The 22,565-nt window shown below is 35.0% G+C and overlaps 3 non-coding genes and 1 pseudogene across 3 annotated transcripts; 3 read left to right on the top strand and 1 right to left on the bottom strand.

Annotated features, from left to right (window-relative positions):
- Nucleotides 1-2,679: 2,679 nt before the first annotated feature.
- LOC136210208 (small nucleolar RNA Z266) lies at nt 2,680-2,780 on the top strand. Its single transcript, XR_010677918.1, has one exon. It is a non-coding gene; the product is annotated as a small nucleolar RNA Z266 (small nucleolar RNA).
- An 86-nt stretch (nt 2,781-2,866) lies between these two features.
- On the top strand, nt 2,867-2,988 carry LOC136210119 (small nucleolar RNA SNORD14). Its single transcript, XR_010677826.1, has one exon. It is a non-coding gene; the product is annotated as a small nucleolar RNA SNORD14 (small nucleolar RNA).
- Nucleotides 2,989-3,086: 98 nt separating this feature from the next.
- On the top strand, nt 3,087-3,208 carry LOC136210108 (small nucleolar RNA SNORD14). Its single transcript, XR_010677815.1, has one exon. It is a non-coding gene; the product is annotated as a small nucleolar RNA SNORD14 (small nucleolar RNA).
- A 15,404-nt stretch (nt 3,209-18,612) lies between these two features.
- LOC136208611 (uncharacterized) lies at nt 18,613-22,355 on the bottom strand (annotated as a pseudogene).
- Between the last annotated feature and the right edge of the window lie 210 nt (nt 22,356-22,565).

Below are 22,565 nucleotides of genomic sequence, written 5' to 3'. Positions count from 1 at the left end.
CATTTCAATAACTGTCAAACCCACTTCGTTCAAAATTTCTATTAAATGGTTGTAAAATTGAAATTGATTAAAAACATTAGGTTAAATATGTATCATATACGTTAGGAACACTTCTTTAAAAACGTTAGGGTCAATTTTGACCCTTATCCCGATTGTAGATAGATTGAGGTACTCTTTATAGCTTGTTTAGTTGGAGGTTATTTAAAGTAAGGCATGGTAAGTGTAGGAGAGTTGTCTTCTTTGTTTTGAAGTGTAATTGAGAAGTAAAGTAAGTGAGAGTAAGTGAGGGTAAAATTTCTCTTATTTTTGTATCACCCCGATTTGGAGGGTAAGGAATGTTAAGTAAAAGAAAATTTCAATAATACCCTCATTTTTAGTAATGGCCGGAACTTTTTTTTTTGTTGCAATTTGAAACCCACTATCTATACTGGGCAGATTATTTTTTATGATAAGTATGTGTGGCAGATTATTATTTTTTCATATAATTACTTACTTTATTCAAATCTCTATTAAAAAAAATTAAAAGAAAAAGAAACACTTCTAACCAATGTCTAGAATTTTATTTTGTTGTTACCAAGTGCGGATTTAACTTTCTATATTTAACAAAATTAGTATATAATAATTTAATTAATTTTGGTTAAAATTTATTTAGTTTAGAGAGAAATAGAAGTTATGATTAAGAGTAAGTATATAAAAGTAATTTTATAAAGAACCTTATCTTACTTTACATCCAAACCAAACACAATTATATTATTAAATCATCACTTACCATACCTGGTATCCAAACACAACAAGTTATTCATAAACCTCACTTACTTTACTTTACTTACCATATTTTAAATAACCCTCATCCAAATAAGCCCTAAAGATCACCTCACACGTCGACACATACTCAATGCATGGATCCACATGCGTCATGTGGTGTATACATATTGGCCACCAACCACAACATGTCGCAATGTGATATGTGCAGGTACCACACGCGCAACATGTGGTGGACACTTATTAGTAAGCCGAGCTTTGGCCTGCTCGAGCTCGGCTCGACAGAATTCTATCGAGCTCGAGCCTCGATTCAAGCTCGGCTCGTTTAGCAGCTCGTGCGCAAACGAGCTGCTCACGAACCGAGCTCGTTTAAGGTTAATGAGCAGAGCTCGTTTAAGGCTCATGAACCGAGCTCGTTTAAGGCTCGCGAACAGCTCGTTTTAAAATTATTTTAACAGTGCCTTTTATCAGTTCCTAATATCACCCATCAAAATCATGAAAGTCGACAAATCGTTGAACAAAATCATGGAAATAGAATGAATAAAATGAATCAGAGCTTGAGAATATCCAAATCACTAAACAAAATCATGAAAACATACAAATCACTCATCCTTCAAAGAAAAAAAACACATGCAGAGGTTGAGGATTCAAATCACTCATAATAATTGTTGATTGATGAGTAGATTATCACCGATTAACACTGATTCGTAATATGCAAAGGTCCTGGAAGCTTTGACTGACGAAACTCAAGCAAACGGATGGTCGTCGTCGAATGTTCTTGCGCGGCGGAGAAAAAGCTTAAGAGGTTGGGCGGCGGAAGAAGAGAAGTGAGAGCAAAGAAGTCTTTGTTCAAGAGTGAAAAAACCCTAGATAGTTAGCAAGACTTAGTCATTAGTATGATATATGGGCTTAAGTTGAAATCAAAATAAAAAGTATTTTTAAATGGGCTTAAGTTATACGGAAAAAATGAATGGGCTTCAGTTATAATTTCTATGTATTGTATGGATTTGGCTATATTTCTACCTTCTCATTTTTAATTTGATATAATATTATTTAAACGAGTTTTTATCGAGTTTGTTCACGAGCTTTTATCGAGCTTGTTCATTAACATTATACCGAGCTTGTTCACGAGCTTTCGAGCCGAGCTTTGGCCTGCTCAAGCTCGATTTGTTTACGAATCAAACCTAAAAAGCATGTTCACGAGCTACTCGTTTAGAAATCAAGCCGAGCGCCGAACTGCTCATGAGCGGCTCGACTCGTTTAGTAGCCTAGAGAGAAAATGCAAAACACGTCAATTGTAAAATTTATGTAAAATCTGATGTTTCATGTACTTTTCTCATTATTTTTTACTTGATGGGCCAGCAAATGAGTACAAACGAAAGAGAAAGGCCAAAAATTTAATGGGCCGGCCCAAATACCCGAGTCCACGTACTCGACACCCTTGACCGCTCCTATCCAGAGGCTAAAATCCCTAATTTATTGCTATAAATATCCAAGTATGCTTCTACTTCTTCTCTCATCCTAGGGTTTCTTTCTAAACTTTTTTCAATTTTAATCTTTCTCCTTTTTGTTCGTCATCTGTAACGCGCAGCCCTTAAGATCGCCTTCCAAATATCAATGGAAGCGTTTTGAGTCATAGCTGCGCAACATTAATCAATTTCTAGGGTTTCTTTTAGGGTTTTCCTATAGATTTCCCCTTTTTCTCCCCGCCGAATTTCATCCGGAGGCATTCCTTTAAATCTATGCGCCTGTGTTTTTCCCTCTTTTTGTGCCCTTTGATAGTCCTTTTGTCCTATCTCTGGTTGTTTCAACTGATCGGAATCAGGTTCATCGATTTTTCATGAATGGCTCACTCTTCAGTGGGGAAACACTCGCACCGCTTTTTTCTCAGATGTTCTGATTTATTTCGAAAATTTTCTTTAGCAAGAATGATGAATCAATTAGATGCGTGAAATCGGAGTTAATCCGTTTATGAACTCAACCATTTGAGGCATAATTTTTTGTCTGACTTGCTTATTTTTTAGATCTGAATCGTTTATTTCCGCATTTTCTATTAGATTTTATGTTCGTGATTTGATTTGATTTGTGGTTTTGTGTAATTTTTGGTCTGTGATGATAAATTCAAGGCTTGTTTCTCAAAACATTCGCAGTGGCCGCCTAAAACTTTCGCCTGCGCCAAGGCTTGAGAGTTAATGCAGCTTTATCCTTCCTTGGATGTCTGAGACTAATTGCATATTTAGATGAATAATTTTTTATTTATTTGTGTTTGGAAATTTCGTTCTATGATTTTGAATAACTTATTTTTATGGAATATTTGGTTGTTATGTTGATGATGATAAATTCAAGGCTTGTTTCTCAAAACATTCGCAGTGGCCGACTAAGAACTTTCGCCTTCGCCAGGCTTGAGAGTTAATGCTGCTTTATCCTTCCTTGGATGTCTGAGACTGTTATTCCTTATTTAAACAAAGGATTTCTACTTTTTTTTTTTTCGCTAAATTATGTTGAAAAAGTTATTTCTCTGCATTTGAACTGGGGGTGTGCATAGTACGGAACCGAACTGAAAAAACTGAATACCGAAATGATTAAAATAATTTAAACCGACACTGAACCGAATAATAGGTAAAATCGAATTAAAACCAAACTGAAATATATGGTTTGGTTTAAATCGAACAAACTGAATAACTTAAAAATAACAAATTACAAATAAAAATCACTTTTCATTAAATTTATCTCAACAACAACAAAAATTAAAATATTTTCAAAATATATCTATATTGAGTTATTATCTCAATAATAATAAAAAAATAAACTTGTATAATCAAATATGTTTATATAATATATAAAAATATAAAATGTGTAATTCGATGTGGTTTGGATTTTTTACATTTTCTGTCAAACCGATTCGAACCAAATATCAAAATACAATAAAATTAAAACTGATGCTGAACTGAATTGTTATAAAAACTGAATTGAAAAACTGAATTCACTTGGTTTGGTTCTGTATGCTGTTTAAACCAAACAGATATACATCCCTAAATTGAACACGAATTTTAGTCTGGACAACCAATTTTTTTTTTCATGAAAAGCATAAATTTATAAACCTAGTTTTTTTTTTTGGCTACTGGCTTTCGGTATTAGAGCATCTTCAAGAGACTTTTAGTGAATTTTTTAAAAATAATATAAAAAATTGACTCTTAGTGATTCAAGAGTGGCTAAGATATATCATTTCCAACAATGTTTCTTATATTCACTCCTTATTTATTATTTTATTATTAAAATTATTATTTATTGTTATATTTATCAATAGTGTGTTTTCATGTCTCTTTCCCGTACATTACTTTCTGAGCTATCTAACTAGATTACTATCTCGCTTGACCCACTCCTTAATACTGAGATGAGGAGATTCGAATCCTATCAATCTAACTGCCGCAACGGAAGATCCTGTGCCCACCGGGCTTGGACTGCTACTATTGACTGAAAAGAAAAAGCATTGGTGGAATGTACTGTTGACTGAAAAGAGACTGAATTGGCCTAACGACTCACTGATTGGCTCGGCCCTGCGCACCGACCGCCACTTATCTTTATCTTGAGTGAGATTGTAAGCAACTGGGTCTATTTTCATTCATGCTTAGAAACCGCGTTTTTCATACGCCCTTCACCTCTAAGTCGTTTTCCAATGCTGCCTATCCTATCACCTATCCTTATCGTTCAGTTCAAATGTCGTGGTTCGCTATCCTAGATCAACTCTGTCGATCCTCACTCCCTCTCAGCCAAAGGCTAGAAATAGGCTCAATCGAGTACTAAAAACTTGATCTCTATCCATGCCTCTATGAAGGATAAACTGAGAATAGAACGAATGTTAGGTAGCGCACTTCAGCCTTAACCGGAGGAGAATCTCACCGTTCAAGAGTATCCGCTATCCAAAGTAAAGAAACCTTTCGAGCTGTAACTTTACAACGCCACACCAACCCTTAGATAGAGCCCTTTATTCTTATTAGTATCGACCGTGGATAGCCTGAGTACATAACAAGCACAGATGTTCTTTGCTCACGAGAAAGATTGAATAGGGAAGGGATTTGAAACATATAAAGATGCCTCTCCAATTTGACGGGAAAAGGCACTGAGTATTGCATACTACCTGTTGGACAGAGACAGGACAGAGTCGAGCCTCTTCGACGGCGCTAGCCCCGGTACAGTACACTAATAGATAAGGTGGCCTCGTAAGGCAAGGGGAGAGCTCTCTGTTTTAGCTTCTCCTTACTTACTAGATTCCTAAATTCTTATTTTTTTGGTGTAGATAGACAGATGTCGGAGAATCGGTAAGACATAGCGGACCCTCAGTCATTGGCCCTCCCGCAAAAAAGGACTTGTTTTAAAGAGTTTAGCGAGATGATTGACCTCTTCCAAGCTTCTCCGCGTAACGAAAGAACTAGATGAGGAGAGGTTTCAAATTCCTACCCTACGCCTTACGAGGGCGCCCTAGGCAGATTCAATCTCAATCAAGCCTTTGAAATCAAATAGCCGTCACAGTCTTCGTTCCTGCTTTCAACGAGACTTTCTTAGCTGCATCAGCTTGTCAAACTCCTTCAAAGGGAGAGCGGACAAAGTACCAGACGATTTGGGAATGGGTAAGAAGAACGTACGATAAGAGTAAGCAGACGATGTCGATAGAAGACGATTCGTGTTCTCAAAGAGAAGAATGACCTAAAGAATGGGTTTGCCCAGCCCATGGAATTAGATGTCGAATGAGTACGATTATTGAGAATCACTCTTTAGCATCTTTAGCAAGATAGATGCCAGAGTGTCGGCTAGTCTACATTTGTGCTCGAAGTGCTTCCTTCCTTCTCTCCAAGTGTCGGCTAGTCTACATTTCAACATATTTTTCTAGATCCAGCATATACTTCCGCTGCGAAATCTTTATGCTAACCTTTGCTTTGAGCGAGCCACTTCGATCCCTAGAAAGTCTCTCAGCCAGGTCCTTTGTTTGAAAATGCCTCTTGAGATCAGCCTTTAAGACAAAAAGACCAAGTCCATCATCTCCAGTAATGAAAAATAAAAAATATCATCGACATAAACAAGCAATGCGATCATCCCTCGGTCACTATGTTTAAACAAGACCGAATGGTCTAATTGACTTCGGTAGAAGCCGAGTTCAGTTAGGGCTGTAGTGCATTTTTTGAACTGGGCCCTATAAGATTGCATGAAAGCATAGATAGCCTTCCGTAATCTTCATACTTTCCGTGACTCTATCTGAGCAACAAAGCCGGGAGGTTGCCCCTTCCTACCCCGACGCCCTCTTCAGTTAGGTTGTGAGGGAGATACCACCCCTACACCAACCCTTATAAGGGGTGGTATCATTTTTAGACTATCAGTTTCTTGAATTATCTGCCAACCTAACTTAGCAAGCAAAGCCAATTCCGAATATTCAATCCACCATTTTGTCGAGGCAAACTCATTTTATCCCCAAAAAACGAATTCAATTTTCTTTTACCACCTTCTCCCCAGAGCAAGCCACAAACAATTTTTTTAATTTTCACAATCACATATTCAGGGAGAACGTCTGCATTAAATAAGTAGGTGAGGGTCTTCCATCGACTTGACTGAGGCCGGGACGGAGTGGCTAGCTACCTTATTCCTTAATTGAAGCTACATCCAGAGCCAATTTCATCCTTTATTGGAATTTGACTCTCCTAACTAATCAAGCATGGCATTCTTTTATAATATTAAGAAAAAAAAAAGCTTTATATCTTAAGCAAAGATGCACAAGCTGTCTCTATTATACGTCACCGAAAAGACATCCCGCGGAACAACCAAAGAAAGAGCCAGCCATTTCTAATAGAGGGAGAAAGGAATACAGTATCTGATCTTTCATTGGAACAAGAAGTGCCATGGTCCTGGACGAGGGGGGAAAGGAATAGCTTGAAAAAGATGGATCAATTGCAGCAGAGACTGGACTGGCTTCCTACTACTCAAGTCTTAGAACTTCTTTCTAATTCCCACGCCCAATGTGGAAATGCATAAGTATAAGAAAATAGAGAGAGGAATACAGCTTTCTTTACTAGCAGCATTCTCCGCTTATTATTATATGATGTCAATTGCTTTCCTTATCCTTAGGGCTAGGCTAAGCCTTTAGCTGCGCTTACGGGAGGAGAGAGACTTATCAATAAGAAATTATTATCAAAAAATGAAGTTAGGAGGCACCAAAAGATGGAGAAAGGCTCTTTATTAATAGAGAGGATGAATAGACTCTTAGTGATTTGAGGAGCCACTAAAAGGCTGTTGGAGATGCTCTTAGACCATAGTATTTTGAGGAATTGAAGCATGTTTTTGTGGTTTGTGTCAGTTTGATCTGCAGATAACGCTTTAATTTTTTGTAGTTCTCGTTAAATTCCAAATTTATGACATTGAAAAATTTTACTTGGATTAAAATGCTGAAACTTGTTTGTGATCAGTGTACTGGTTGAAAGTAGTAAAAATTGAAAAAACGGGAAGAAAGGAAGGAGAAAACAAAACAATGGAGAAATGGGAAAATAAGAAAAATTGCTATTAGAGGATTAATGAAAAATATAGAACGATAAAATTGACAAATAGACGGGAATTATCAGTAAAATAACAATTACACCATGGAGTGAAAATAAATAATGTTTTTAGGCAAATGAGTTTTGTTTTGATGACTGTTTAATGACCATATGACAATATAGTGTTAGATTTGATAATCTAGACTTACTAGAATCTGAGTATTCTGAGATTTAGATTTAATAAGTCTAGATCTAACAATGAATAAGCAAATCACTTGCTTATTCTATTGAGCCAAGTTAATGTTTCTTTAGGTTTTTACATGTCAAATCCTATTGAAATATCCTCTTTGAACATCAAATGTCTTGTTAATTCCTTTGTAATCTGTCTCGGGGGGACTACTTATGGTTAATCAACATCTAATAAAGGATCCGTCGGATTTGACTCTCTTAGTAGATTTATTTAGTTGGGTTTTTGTGAACACTGTTGTAAACTTGAAAAAGCTATAAATTGTATAAAAAAAAATTCAGTTTTTAATTATGAATCTGTGAAATTAGGAGAGACTAATACTGCCATCCAATTGATTTAAATTAAACAATAATTGATTTATAATTAAATTTAAAATATATTTAAATGTATTGTTTGGTGGGTTTTAATTTTCTTTTTGTAACATAATGTTTTCTCATTCCTAAAATGGAGATAAATTTTCTTCTTTTTCAATCGTAAATTTAAATGGAAAACTTTAAAATTTCATGGTCAATTAATGTTTAACCTTCGACCTCTTTCTCTTAAGAGGTAGAAAAGGAAGAAGATTAAATATTAGTTGATGGTGATATTTTAAAGTTTTCTTGTTTAACTCTCTTTCGTTTAGTGTGAAATCCTGATCCCAGCTGACTCCAGAATCAAAACCTTCCTTCGAGCCTGTTCTTGTTCTAGGGGCATGGCTCTCCCACATCTTTTTCAAAAAACTTATTTTGCAGAGGAAGTTAGTCGTGAATCTCGGTCTAACTTCGTTACCTTAGCCCGGTCAACAGCCTAGTTTCCTAGACCCTCTGGTCGAGTAAATCCCTTTCCTCTTGCTTTGCTCGAGCATCTTCAACCCTCCGGTCAAGTGACTGCGTACCTTTACCGGTTGGTCTCGTAACAGGGTACCTTGCTTTTCACCCTCTCGTCGGACTCGAGCGTCTTCAAACCCGGTAAAGCATTGAGAACCGGTCTCGCTACTTCAGTTTTATGCCTTTCCACTGCTCAGCAACTCCCTTCATCACCTGTCAAACTACGCAAACCTTTCAGTCGAGCAGCTCCACCAATACAAATACAATGGGTCAGTCGAGTCCTCGACCGGGTACTCGACCAGTAGATACACTATAGCTTGCCCTTTCATCGCCTTTCGATAAGTGCACGTAATCGGACATCCTTAACATAACAAAAGACCGCTTGCTTTAACATATGCCTGATCGGATCAGACCTCGTGATCAACCGAGAGTACCCATTTTTTTTTGGGAACATCCAGTGCCAAAGTCACTGAATGGGTAACCTAAAACGGACTATGGAATGTACTTTATTAGGCCATTTTTAGACTCAACCCCTTAAAGTACTGCTACATGGAATAAGCCAATCCATCTACATGATTCTCACATCTTGATCTTTCCACATTCGTATCATTATCATTGGGTAAAGCTTTTTTTTTCACTATTTATTAATTTCCAGTTGGTTCAGCGCCTCCCTTTCTAGGTGCTAATTCCTGTGATCTGACAGCGAAAGGGTTCTTCACTAGTGACTGATACATGGTACTACAATTTCACTTCTTTTTCTTTTTCCTCGGGGTAGGCAGACCGGTGACATGGAAAGTATGTCAGCAGGAGCGCTCGCGCTTATGGCATTATCGATCGCCTCTTCCTCCCTGGTCAATTACTACGTACCTTGCTGAACACAATCTGGGTGAAACCGACTTAAGTCCCAAAACAGATTCCAGACTTTCGTTCCTAAGCAGTACATTTGATTCCGCCCATAAGTCTTTCAGATCCTCCAAGTGAGACGATCTAAAGCCTGCGGAAGACACGGAAGCAAGCAAATTTCCTGATAGTTGTCTGTGCCCACGGTCAGATTATCGGCATTGGTATTGTCAAAATAGGGTTGCAAGAAGATACATTGGCTGATAACATATGTCTTTGAGTGCCGGGAGATTGGGAAGACTGAGAAACGAAAGTCTCGAAACTACAATTATTGGAACCCTCGATTCGGATGATGCATTCCACTTTGTTGACTTTTACTTTTCAATCCCTGACTGTTCACTTGAACACGGAAGCTTTCAAGCAGAGACAAAGCAGGCAAGAAACGCCAAGGCGACACAAAATAGACAAAAATATCGCCCCTTAGGGGTTCTTTTGGGTGTAGATAGGGTAAAATCCGCAGGGGTTATGAAAATACATAGGCCCCTTGCCTTCGCTTTTGGATGAATGGGGTGGTTTAGAAGGCGCTTTCCGATCTACGGTTCCTCGGAGCGAAGGGTTAGGCAGGTAGTATGGGCCCTCTGACTTCCAGCTATGTGCTGTGCGGCTCCCGCGCAGCGAATGAAGGGTGAGCTACTACAAGCATTAAAGGGTGGATTAACGAAAGAAAGAAAAGAAGAACTAAATGCTTTCCTAAAATTCCTTCGGTTCGATTAGAGGAAAAAAAAGCCACAGGGCCAGGGTGAAGCAGCTTCGAAGAATTATGATTTGAGAAGAAGGAAGGTTATTTCTATTTTTGAGAAAACAAACCTTATGTTGGGAAAATGATTAAAATGTATTAAACTTGTACGTTTTAATAGATTAGTTATTGTTTAAGTGATCGTTTGTTTTCATTTTTCGGAGCTGCTTTTTTCTTTCAAGTCAAAACAGGAAACAAAAAGCGTTTGGTAAAAATCCAAAACAACTGCTTTTTTGGACAAAAATCAATTAATATCTGTTGCTTATCCGTAACAGCTAACAGCAAACAGCAAATAGGAGCAGTTGAAATAAACGGGCCCTAATTTGGATCACAATATTAATAATTATATTTTTCTATCTTATACAATTTGTTTCAGTAATACTCGAAAAATAAATAAAAAATATTAGATTTTGATGATTCTGAATCAAATCAATTAGAATTATTGAATATTAAAGTAAATTCAATGGATATAAATTCATTAGATTTCAATTTCAAACTTTAAACCAAATGTTCTATAGATATACATTGTAAATTTAAAAAATATATTAAAGAATGAATTGTTAGATTTTTATTTTAAAATTACCAAGTTATTAAGATTGAATTTTTATATTAAAATGTTAAGATAATTAAATTAAAACATTGACAATTCAAAATACTATTTAAAATATCTTAATTTTTTTTTAATTTTATATACCATCTCTTGCCAGTATAGAGTTATAGGTATATACTGTAATTGCTAATATAAGATAATTGTAATTTGAAGAAACAATTGAAGACAACTAATTTAGTAAAATAACAATATAATTTAGTTATTTAATTAGTTTTGAATGGGTGTGTAAATTTCTTATCCAATATATTTTTAAAATTGGTTTCAAAATATAATACACTGTTAAGATAATTATTACATTTAGTGTATATATATTAGTGATATTGTACGGAATTTAGGGTTAGGTTGGGGTACATTTATCAATAAAGTACTTTGAGCAAAAGGTATAACTAATAAGATACTATGTGGACCAATTATAGTTTCTGATTCTAAAGATATGCTCCTAATTTCGATGATACAATGTATATTACGAAAACGAGAAAGGGATACACTTCAGGAACAAATCAAACGCTTACACACACAAAAAACGGTTATACATAACGTATATTTCAATTCTCTATAGATAGCTTGTTTATGAGACATCACAAGGTACATACTCATTTTACAAAACACTTTCTCTAAGAATTTTACTCACTTAAGCATGAGAGAGGAGACGTCAGATTCCAACACCTCCCTAACTATTTATTCATTGTATTGCAGGTTCATTTAGTCTGATCTTTGACTGATGGAGAGACATCAACTGGTGCGATGAACATGGATCGTATTTCGTATAAATGGCTAACCCAAATAGGTTTATGGTTCAACCAGTTCTTCAGCAAATTCATGATATCCCTAGTACTTCGGTTGCACATAGTCGTGGCCTAATAGACGCCAAGAATAACGCCTTAGAGTCTCTGCATATCTCGCCAGCTTTTAGATAAAAGAATCGATGCTTCTTTAGGATTTTTGGATCATGAAAAGTGTCGGTTTGTGGATTGTATAGCAAAGCACTTGATATACAATATAGGCTCCATTCAATAGTTTATGAATACCCTAAGGGCGGAGTATGAGATGCGAATGAAGGTGATGAGAATGGAGCTTAAGGAAGCAATGAAGATGAATAGACATCAACTGGTGCGATGAACATGGATCGTACTTCGTATAAATGGCTAACCCAAATAGGTTTGTGGTTCAACCAGTTCTTCAGCAAATTCATGATATTCCTAGTACTTCGGTTGCACCTAGTCGTGGCCTAATAGACGCCAAGAATAACACATTGGAGTCTCTGCATATCTTGCCAGCTTTTAGATAAAAGAATCGATGCTTCTTTAGGATTTTTGGATCATGAAAAGTGTCAATTTGTGGATTGTATAGCAAAGCACTTGATATACAATATAGGCTCTATTCAATAGTCTATGAATACCCTGAGGGCAGAGCATGAGATGCGAATGAAGGTGATGAGAATGGAGCTTAAGGAAGCAATGAAGATGAATAGGTATGTTGATAGGCACGGATCAACATCTTGTTCTACATGACATCACATCGTCCGGATCTGTCCAAGGAAAAGAGAAGCTTTAGAAGAATCTAATCATAGGTTATTAGAGGAAGATCCAAAGAAAAGAATCTCATCTTGAGGTTATTAAAGGAAGATCCAAAGAAAAGAATGTTAATCTCATCCTGAAGTTATTATCGTTGACTTACACTTGTCAAGCAAGTCTTCTAGAATGTTTCCGGAATGATATGATCTTTATGATTCGGGAAGGAACCCATTGTTGAAACACCTTTCCACATGATTTTGATTTGACAAAATTATGTAAATAAATCTCCATGATAAATATATTCCAACAATTAAATTTAAGTGCTTTGAATTAATTGTGCTAATGAGTTTGTTCAATGTTGAGTAAGTTGATTAATAAGAACAAGAACTAAAAATCCATAAGATAAAGTCAAGACAAAGTCAGCAGATGCAAGTCACACAGCCGGAGCTGAGTAAAATGCAACTCAGCTTTTAGAAAGAAAATGTCTTCTTCAGAAAAGCTTGAAGGCGAAGCCGTTGAGTTAAGGTGAGTGATCGTCAGGCCAACATCAATGATTGATCAACTTGCAAGACAAAGTCTGTCCATTTTCTGAGATATTCAGAAAGCACAGAAATCTGTCTGGAAGACTTTTCGAAAAGGAGCATGGACCATCTGACATCTACAAGAAGACAAACCTGGTGTCTGATGAAGACAGGATTGACCTGCAGCACTGAGTGCTGACCAAGTGATGACGAAAGAAGAACGTTTCCCCACAACGACTATGTCGTGATGCAAATAATTGATGCCTCAAACATCACTATAAAAAGGCCACTTCAATACTTGGATTACATACAAGACAGACAAGCAAATCTTCATCAAGTCAATTCATTTGCAAAATCCAAAATAGAAGCTGTGTGAAAAGAAAAAGCAAGCTCTTACACCAACTCCTATTTTTTGTGTAAAAGTCTAGAGTGATTTTATTCATCTAAAGTGTTCTTCACTCAGTAAGAACAAAATCTGTATCATTTGTAAAAGGTTAGAAAAGAGAGACCGAGTACTCGGTTATAGTACTCAGTGGTAGAGAAAGGCTGAGTACTCGGTTATAGTACTTAGTGGTAGAAGATATGATTGAGTAGACGAATAGAGGATGGTACTCTTGCATACTCAGTTGCTATTGTAAACGGTTTGTGCTCTACCTTTAAAGAGCTCAGTAGAGGATTCAAAAAGCTCATGAAGGATTCTGGGGACCAGGATAAGTCTGCTGAGTAACTTCTAACTCTTTATCTTTTGATATATATATGTATTTCTTGCTAAATATTACTCAGTAAAACAACAACTTGTATACGTTGAGCTGAGTAATATGAGTGTTGAGTTGGAAACTGACTTAAGTGTTACTTCCCAACTCACAATTGAAACAGCTCTAGTTAGCAGTTGACTAAAGCTGTCTCAAAACCTACTCAGCGGTGCTGACCTAGAGACTGAGTAAAAGTATTAAACTTAAAATAAGTCAGCCTTAATAGAAAAATTTTATAATAGTTCCTACCCCCCCCCTTGGAACTAATATTGTCACGTTACACGGGACCAACACCCATTTGGTGAAGTGTTTGCGACTTTGTGTAAAATCTGGAAATTGCGCGCTCGCACAGTTTGAAATTTCAGCTTTCTTCATAAGCTTGGTTCATTTGCATTTTTAAGGGCAAGTTCATCATAATCCCTTCTTAAGTACCTGAAAAGTATAGTAAAACTAGACATTAAGCTACATTAAATATGAACTTTTTGGGTTTCATATCATTTGGTAGAGTTGGTAGGAGTTTCAACCTTGGGAGCTTGAGGCTCTAGTGGAATTGATGTAGGCTGAGTAGTTTGAACTTAAGGATCAGGATTGCTTTAGGTTAAGGGATCCACATTCGTTCCCCCAATAGGTAATGGAATTGATGTAGCTTCAGGGGTTCTAGAAGTCTTCTCGGTATTAGCCAGCACTTTAATTCAGTGTATGAATTGAGAACGAAGAGACATATTGTCAAAATCACCTGCATCCAGCTAAAATAAAAAAAATCAAATAGGGAAAAGAAGATGAACAATCACCTTATATCTTTTGAAATCTTTCTGATCGAGGGTAGACAATTTTCCCTTTTTTTTGTTACAAAAGGTGAGAAACTTCCAATCCGAATCAAATCAAACATCTCATGGTAAGTCCATAGCTTCTTGTATGTTGGGATGGGTGTGGCTCCATCTTTCTCCTTAGAACTTAAGGTACATGTAGGTTTCCAAGAGTCCGGATTGCAAGGGTTTTGGTTCTATTTTATATTGAAGGGAAACCCTTGAATATGGATATTCAGGGTTTATAATATTCAGTTTTATCCAAAACCACTTCGATTAACAGACTAGTAGATTATGTCTTCATTTGATTCCTTATATGGATGCCAGCAAGATTGAAACAAGGGTCCAATCATATTAACATCTAGGTCATAGCATATCTTTTCAAAAGAAATCAATTCAATCCAAACATTGGGGGAAATTTGATAAGGGCTTAAATTGAATTCATTCAAAACAATAATGACTCCTCTTAGCAGGGGAAATCACATTTCCTGTTGAAGATATTAGGTAAAAATACCCAGAGTATTCGTTGGTGGATGCATGGCTCTTTCGTCTTGTAAAGGTAAACTTACAATCATTTGTCCTAAGCAATGATATTGATTAATATTTTCATCTAATAAAATACTTTGAGTTAGAGTTGAGGGCTGGAAAGGAACTTTCAAGTTCACTTTTCGGGCTCTAGCAGTAGTTCTCTTAAGGTTTTTTTATAGGAGAGGAAGTAGAAGGTTACTAAGGCTTAGATGAGGAGGTTTTTCGTTATTTTAGGGCCATATCAGAAAATTAAAATAAAAGCATGAGAAAAGGAATTAGGAAACTTACAGAAGTTGTGAGGAAGAAGATGAAATAAAAACGCAAAAGAAATAAGACTGTTACTCTTAATTTTCTTGGGAAACGAGTGTAATAATTATACCTATCGAAACGACGGTATCTAGAGAAGCTGAAGGAAGTGTTAGAAATAAGGATAAGCCTCTAAAAGCAACAATTAACGCCAATCTCTATAAAAATAAAATAAAACACAACCCTAAAGATAAAAGTCAATGGAGGGGGGTTTTCTGATATCATACAGAATTTGCGCTTGGATCCAGATATGTGTGCCAATAAAGTACCTTGAGCAAAAGGAATAACTAATAGGACATGTGGACCTATGATAGCTTCAAATTCCAAATATACGCTCCTAGTCTCGATGATGCGACTAGATTACGGAAAATAGAAAGCGACACGCTTCAGGAGCCAATCAAACACTTACACATGGAAAGGTTAACATGTATATTTCAGTTGTTTATAAATAGCTCGTCTATGAGACATCACAAGGTATGTACTCATTCTACAAAACACTTTACTTTAAACTCTCATCACTTTCTCTAAAAATCTTACTGACTTAGTCATCGAAGAGGGGACGCTGAATTCTGGTCCCTCTATGATCGTTTGTTCATTGTATTCAGATTTGTTTAGCTTGATCAAGATATTCGGCAAATTGAGAGACATCATTTAGTATGTATATAACATATAAGAGTTGAGCTTGAAATCTATCATGTGAACATTCCATGCCCAACGATAAATGAGTTGTAAAATTTATAAAATCTATTATAATGAAACAAACAATTGATAATAAAATACCATATTAGCTACAAAATTTACATTTAAGAATATTAGAAAAATCATAAACACTTTGATTAAAAGAAGATGAAACCATTTGATTCTCATATCTGCTTCAAAGTTTATAACCCTTTGATTCTTATAACTATTGCTTTACAAAAAAGCTTAAAACCATTTGAGCCTCATGTTTGTTACAAATAAAATTCTATGAATAACAATGATCTGTTTTTGTGTGGGTCTCTTGAGAGGATGGAATTGGTTTATGAGCATGAGACTTGAGAATGATTCGAACACAATGGAGCATGAACACATCGGGAAGCTTGATGGAATCTTCCTTCCTCCCGTCTTGTTGGATCTTGTACATTGCTCATCACTCTGCTCTTTGTAAGGGGACTTTAGTCTCAGAAGCGCTTGATCAGAAGCGCTTGGAGAGCAGTGACGATTTTGGAGGGAAGGTCAGATGATATATTTGCACTATGAGTTTTACATAATTGGGATGTTGTGGAGGTGTATTGTTGACTTTGATTAAGATACTATTTGCAAGTCAATGAAAAAAAGAATAAAAAAGGCTCTACTTTTTAGCGATGCCTTTTCTCTATTGTACACATGCTATGAAGCACCGATACTTCCCGAAGGTCAACGTACGCGTATCCGATACTCCGGGTGCGGGGATTCGTCGGGGATTCATCGGGATACGTACGGGATTCGCCTGGAAAGTATCCCCTTTTTTTTAAATGAGGGGATACGTGGGGACACGTCGGGGATACTTTAGGGGGTTTTTAAAAAAAAACTTTGAAAGTATAAGGTTTTTTTTAAAAAACTCAGTAAATAGAAGGATTAAAATGAAATAATCCAAGATTACTGGTATATAGAGGGTTATCGCGATTGAATTGAACCCTAAACTAAATTGAAAATCTCTCCTGTCGATTGAACCCTAATCGTATCGAGTTCTTCTGTTCAGTCGATCCCTCTCACTCATCTGGTCTTCCTCTCATCTGGTCTTCCTCTCATCTGGTCGATTCCCTCTGGTCGAGTTTTTCCTCTCATGGTCGATCTGCTTTGATCGATTTCTTGCTCTTATTTGGTCGATTTCTTTTGTCTGTGCAGTTAATATTATAGATGTTATTTGTGGTTTTATAATGACTTGAGAGTATTATTTGTGTTTTTATAATGACTTTATGAATATGATTTGTGATTTATATATTTATGTATCTTTTGAATTTTCATTATAAATGATATATATATTATTAATTATATATAAAATTTGTTGTATCCCCGCCGTACCCGTATCTCATATTTTTTAGAAATGTCGTTTGTCGTACCCGTATCGGTGCTTCATAGTACACATGAAGTGAATTTCATCCTCTATAACACACATCACATGTACTCCACTCTAGATTCCTTTTGTTTCATTTTCTCGAAATATGTTATTTAATACTTAATATTTAATTTAAGGGCAAAGTACGAAAAAAATACTCGTGGGTTATCTTGTTTGTAAATAGAGGTCCGTGGTTTAAAAGTTTTTTTTTTACAAAATAAAGTATATAAAATTAAACTTTTAAGTAATTGATGACAATAAGAGCGTTTTTTAATTTTTTTTTCAATTACATTTATATATTGACAAAATATAGATTCAAAAATCAAATTACAACTATGTAAAATGACTTAGATATCAATTTAGTTCGTAAACTGTCAGATTAGTAAAAAAAGTGAAATTCCATCATATTATTTATTTTTTCAATTTAGGAAGTTGTTTTTTAAGGAGGTTGTGTTTTGCTGATATATAAGAATATTTTTTTAAGGTAAAAATGTATTTAGTTGTAATTAGAACTTAAATGTGTAATTGTAATACTTTGTTTTCTAAATTAAATATACCACAAACCTTTATTTGTAAACTTTTAAACCACATGCCTCTGTTTGTAAATTGGGCAAACCACAGAAATTTTTTTCATACTTTTTCCTTAATTTAATTACACATTCTTCATTAAAATTCTCATTAACACAAAAGGAAAAAAATTTATAAAATTATATATATATATATATATATATATATATATATATATATATATATATTAATTTCAAGTAAATATTTTTTATTTAATTTTTCTCAAAAATATATTTTAATTTGAAGAAAATAATTTTAATAAATCAATAACTCAAATATCATACGTAGTTAGAAAAATAGAATAGTAATATACTAATGCTTTAAACTGTCAATCTTAAAATTACAAATTCTACACAACGTGTGAGTATTCGAGTATATAAAAACTAGTATAAGTCTATCATTCCCTTAGAATAAAAAGTAAGGGAGTCCCTCTCTATAGCCTCACTCTATATATATATATATATATATATATATATATATATATATATATATTGGTGGACATCATTTAGCTTTCATGTTTAAGGAGATTTGCCCTTTTATAATTTCACTAGATTTTACCCGTGTAATGCACGGAATCTTTTTATATATATATTTGCAATTTTATCAACTCAAATAAATTTAGCAAATGATATATACAGCCCTTAGGGTTGTATATAAGCATTAATTATTCACATATAACAATAAAAAAGTGAATTTTAATTCTAAAATAAGTATTTATTTGTATTGGAAATATAACAATCTATTATGAATATATGCATTTAAATATTTAAGCATTTAAGTATCAATAAATTTTATGTATTGAAAAACTAAATGAACACTAATAATAGGAATTTTTGGGTTTTATTTACAGCCCTAAGGGCTGTAAATATCGGAACCCAATAAATTTATACTATAAATTAAAAAAATATATAAAATAGATTTATTTAAATGTATATTTAACATAATGAATGATTTAAGCAATATTATTGAAAAACTTTTTTAAAAACTACATAATTTTTTGTTTCATTTTCCTCATCACAAATAAGGATTTTTAATCATTTTTTGCTTGTAACTCTAGAAACTACTACATACATTTGACCATGGCTAAAAACTGGTCGAGGGAGATATAATCCAACATGTGCAAGCGACTGACCTTGACTTTTATTTATTGTCATGGCAAAGCAGACAACCAATGGATATTGTCTCCGTTGAAATCTGAATGGTAATTTTATATCTGAAGGAGTCAAAGCAAGTCGAGCAATAAAAACCTTTTGTCCAATATTACAACCTGTAATTTTCCTTGCTTCAATGACATGTTTTCCTAATTGAGTTACCACTAAACGCGTGCCATTACATAAGCCTGAAGTTTGATCTATATTACGGAGTAGCATGACAGGTATTCCAATTTTCAATTTCAACTTTGTGATTCGGCAAGCCAGACGATTTTATACTATTTAGAAACTCTGGAGTGTAGACATCATCCTGGCTTGATGAAGCATTTTCAACTCGACAAATAGTATCTGAACTTAAATAGCATACTTCATCACCTGGCCAAGCAGACAACATGTATTCATTGACTCTATTTACAATATCCAATGTTGGGGCAAGAATTGCACGTTCTTGTAAGTACTTTGGATCGACATTATTCTCCAACAAACTTGGATATGTGCTTTGGACAATTGCTCCAATTGGATCCCCTGTATCTTTAATGAGCAAATCTTCAGGTATGCAAAATGTAACTTCACCATCATTTGGCTCACCAATTGTTCCATTCCCAATGCTTAAAATCCATTCAGAAAACCATCTTAACTCTTCTGTATCCTTAAGTGTGTTCTCAGATTGAAGTCGCATGTTTTTCGTTAGCTTAAGCACTTTACAGTATTTCCATAAATAAGAAGCATTTATAGTAGCAGATATTATATTTTGCCTACTGCCTTTTGGAATGATAGGTAATATTTGTCTGAAGTCTCCACCAAAAACAACCCCCTTTCCCCCAAATGGCAAATCCATGCTATTACTGTTATGAAACCGTAGGATATCTCATAAAGTTCTGTCAAAAGCTTCAAAACAATGTTTATGTACCATTGGCGCCTCATCCCATATAATAAGTTGTGCTCTAATAATTAGCTCAGCCAAAGGACTTCCTTGCTTGATGTTGCAAGTTGAATCTTCATTTATAACAATGGGTATACCAAACCTCGAATGTGCAGTTCTGCCACCAGGCATAAGAAGAGAAGCTATTCCGTTTGACGCTACTGTGAGCACAATATCACCTTTAGATCTCAAAACAGATGAAAGAGTTCTCCATATGAATGTCTTCCCAGTACCTCCGTATCCATAAACAAAAAAAACCCCACCATCTTTCTTTCCTATTGCAACGGTGATTGTTTGGAAAATCATTCTTTGATCGTCGTTCAACAACAACATAAGATTTTGACTTTCTTCTACCAAAAACCTTCTATCATAATGAAGTTCATCTTGAATGAGACTGTTGCTTCCTTCATAGATAAGATCTACATCTGGGAATGGTAATGTAGGGTAATCCCTCAAGCTTCTTCCATTTCTATTCAGGATTTTCTCTATCTCAAAAAGCATGAGATTCTTCAATTGCTCATCGTTCATTAGTAGATCTATAAAAAGAAATATGAAATATTAGTAAATATTCTACTTTTACACTATTTAGCTGTACGATTATATTATGTATATATGTTTGAAAATTAATGTAGTCTAAAATGTATCACCTTGATTATTAAGGAGATTTCGTTGACAATGTAGAATGTCATCGAAAAGATGTTGCCATGTCTGATTCCAAACAATTTCAGGCCTTGTGATGCAGTTGGAAAATAGCAAAGAAGCAAACAATAAGCGGAGAAAATGACCTGTTCCCCAAAAAGACGCTTCTTCTATTGCATATATGTACTCTTTATCATCATCAAGTAAACCCAATGCAAAGCACGCCTCTTTAAAAGTGGGGTATAAAACACCATTCACAGTCTTAATGTCATCATATTTGGTTGGCCCCTTTACAACATTCAATAATATTCTTAGATAATATAATTCTCCTGCCCCAGGATGGACGTAAAATATTCTACCTACACTCAGACCGCGTTGTCTAGGGCACCATTTCTTGACCTTTTTTACTATGATGGAAGTTTGATCGATTAATTCAACTACTTTCCAAACAAACTTATTTGGAAACTCAAAATAAGTCAATTGTCTTGCTTCTGGGTATTCCTCAGTTGCTTTCATCCATTGTAAGAACATAGTCTGTACTTCCCCACCTTTTTTTTACAACATCCTCAATCGGATCATCATTATGGAATACGATACTTTGTTAGTCTGGAAGATGAAATGTAAGTCTTTCCACAGTAGGTTCACGGTAATTGATTGGAAATGTAAATATTCTCCAAGCTGCCTCACAAGGAGAAATGTATCTACAATCATAATACATTTTAACTTCATCCTCCGTGTCTTCATTATCACCGTTTCCCTTTTTTGATAAAAAGCAATAGTTATTCGATCATTACCTTTGTTTATGTACTTAAACAAATATTTGATTGCCCTATGTTGGTTGCACCATTCGACATTGTTATGAGCATTAAACTTCAGTAACAATTGACTATTGTATGTCACCACAAATCTATTATCAAGAAGAATGTGATTTTTCTCAACTGTCCTCCCATTATCCCTTCTCATATACACTGGATATCCATTTTCATCAATGGTCATCTCCTTATTAAACTTTTTGGGGAAGTGTTTGGTACATCTTCCATTTTTCATGCACGGAGAGTGTACATTATCAACACCACATGGTCCATGAATCATAAATTTCTGTACTATCTCATATAATTGCGGCTTCTCAACAATATCGGGAATCTCAGCATAAATAATCTTTTCAATGTCCTTTCCAGATGGATGCTTGTCTTCTGGGTGTAAGAACAACAATATATGTGCATGAGGGAGCCCACGTTTCTGGAACTCAATTGTGTAAATTACTGGAAAAGGAAACATATAAGAGTATATAAAGTAATATATGTTTTCTACATTTCTAAAAAACGTAATGTTTTAAAAAAGATGATGACTTACATGCTCTTACTCTTCCAAAAATAGCTTCATTTTTCAAATCGCGAACAAACTTATCCAACTTCATCTTAAAAACTCTTGTTATTATATCAGGCATATCTTCTGGTCTGAAGTTATCTTTCTCAATGCATCTTTGTATTTCAGGCCACTTTGAATTACATGTGAAAGTAATAAAGATGTCTGGATATCCGGTCCATCTACATATTGCCATAGCATCTTGGTAGTTTTGTATCATGTACCTTTAAAAAGTGGTAAATAATTGTATATCAAATAATTTTAAAGAATTATATTGTATCGCTTATTTATATATAATAGGTGTTTTAACAATTTTAAGAATACGATCTGAATTATTAAGCATAATTTAGAAATATATGTACCTGGCACTGCCAACATATGACGATGGTAGAATGATCCTTTTCCCACTTGAAGATGGATTGGTTTCACCTCTCAATACCGCTTCTGATAATCCTTTGTATAAATCCGCTCTGAGATTTTTTTGGTTATATCTAATGAAGTTCAATCTTTCTGCCTCTATCATTGTGTAAGAATCAACCAAAAACTGCTGAAATAACTTCTTTGAATTCAAAATTGTTGAACGTTCATTGATTCGTTGTTGGATCCTGAAGCAAAAAAATTCACGCATACTAATTGTCTCTCTTTTTCCTTTTTTAACCCCACTAAACAAAATATCTTTTTGGAAACCATCTTCGCCACGTGGAAAAAGCAATGGATATTGCATTGGAAGATAGAGGGGTGCAACTCATTGATTTTCTTAAGCATACCATTCGTACTCTCCACTATAATATCTCTAAAGTCTTCCGCAGTATCAACATCTCCTACTACTAATCCTGCA

Source organism: Euphorbia lathyris, chromosome 10, assembly GCF_963576675.1.
Source record: "Euphorbia lathyris chromosome 10, ddEupLath1.1, whole genome shotgun sequence".
Taxonomy (NCBI): domain Eukaryota; kingdom Viridiplantae; phylum Streptophyta; class Magnoliopsida; order Malpighiales; family Euphorbiaceae; genus Euphorbia; species Euphorbia lathyris.
The sequence above is the reverse complement of the archived record's forward strand: the minus strand, read 5'-3'. Positions and strand labels throughout refer to the sequence as shown.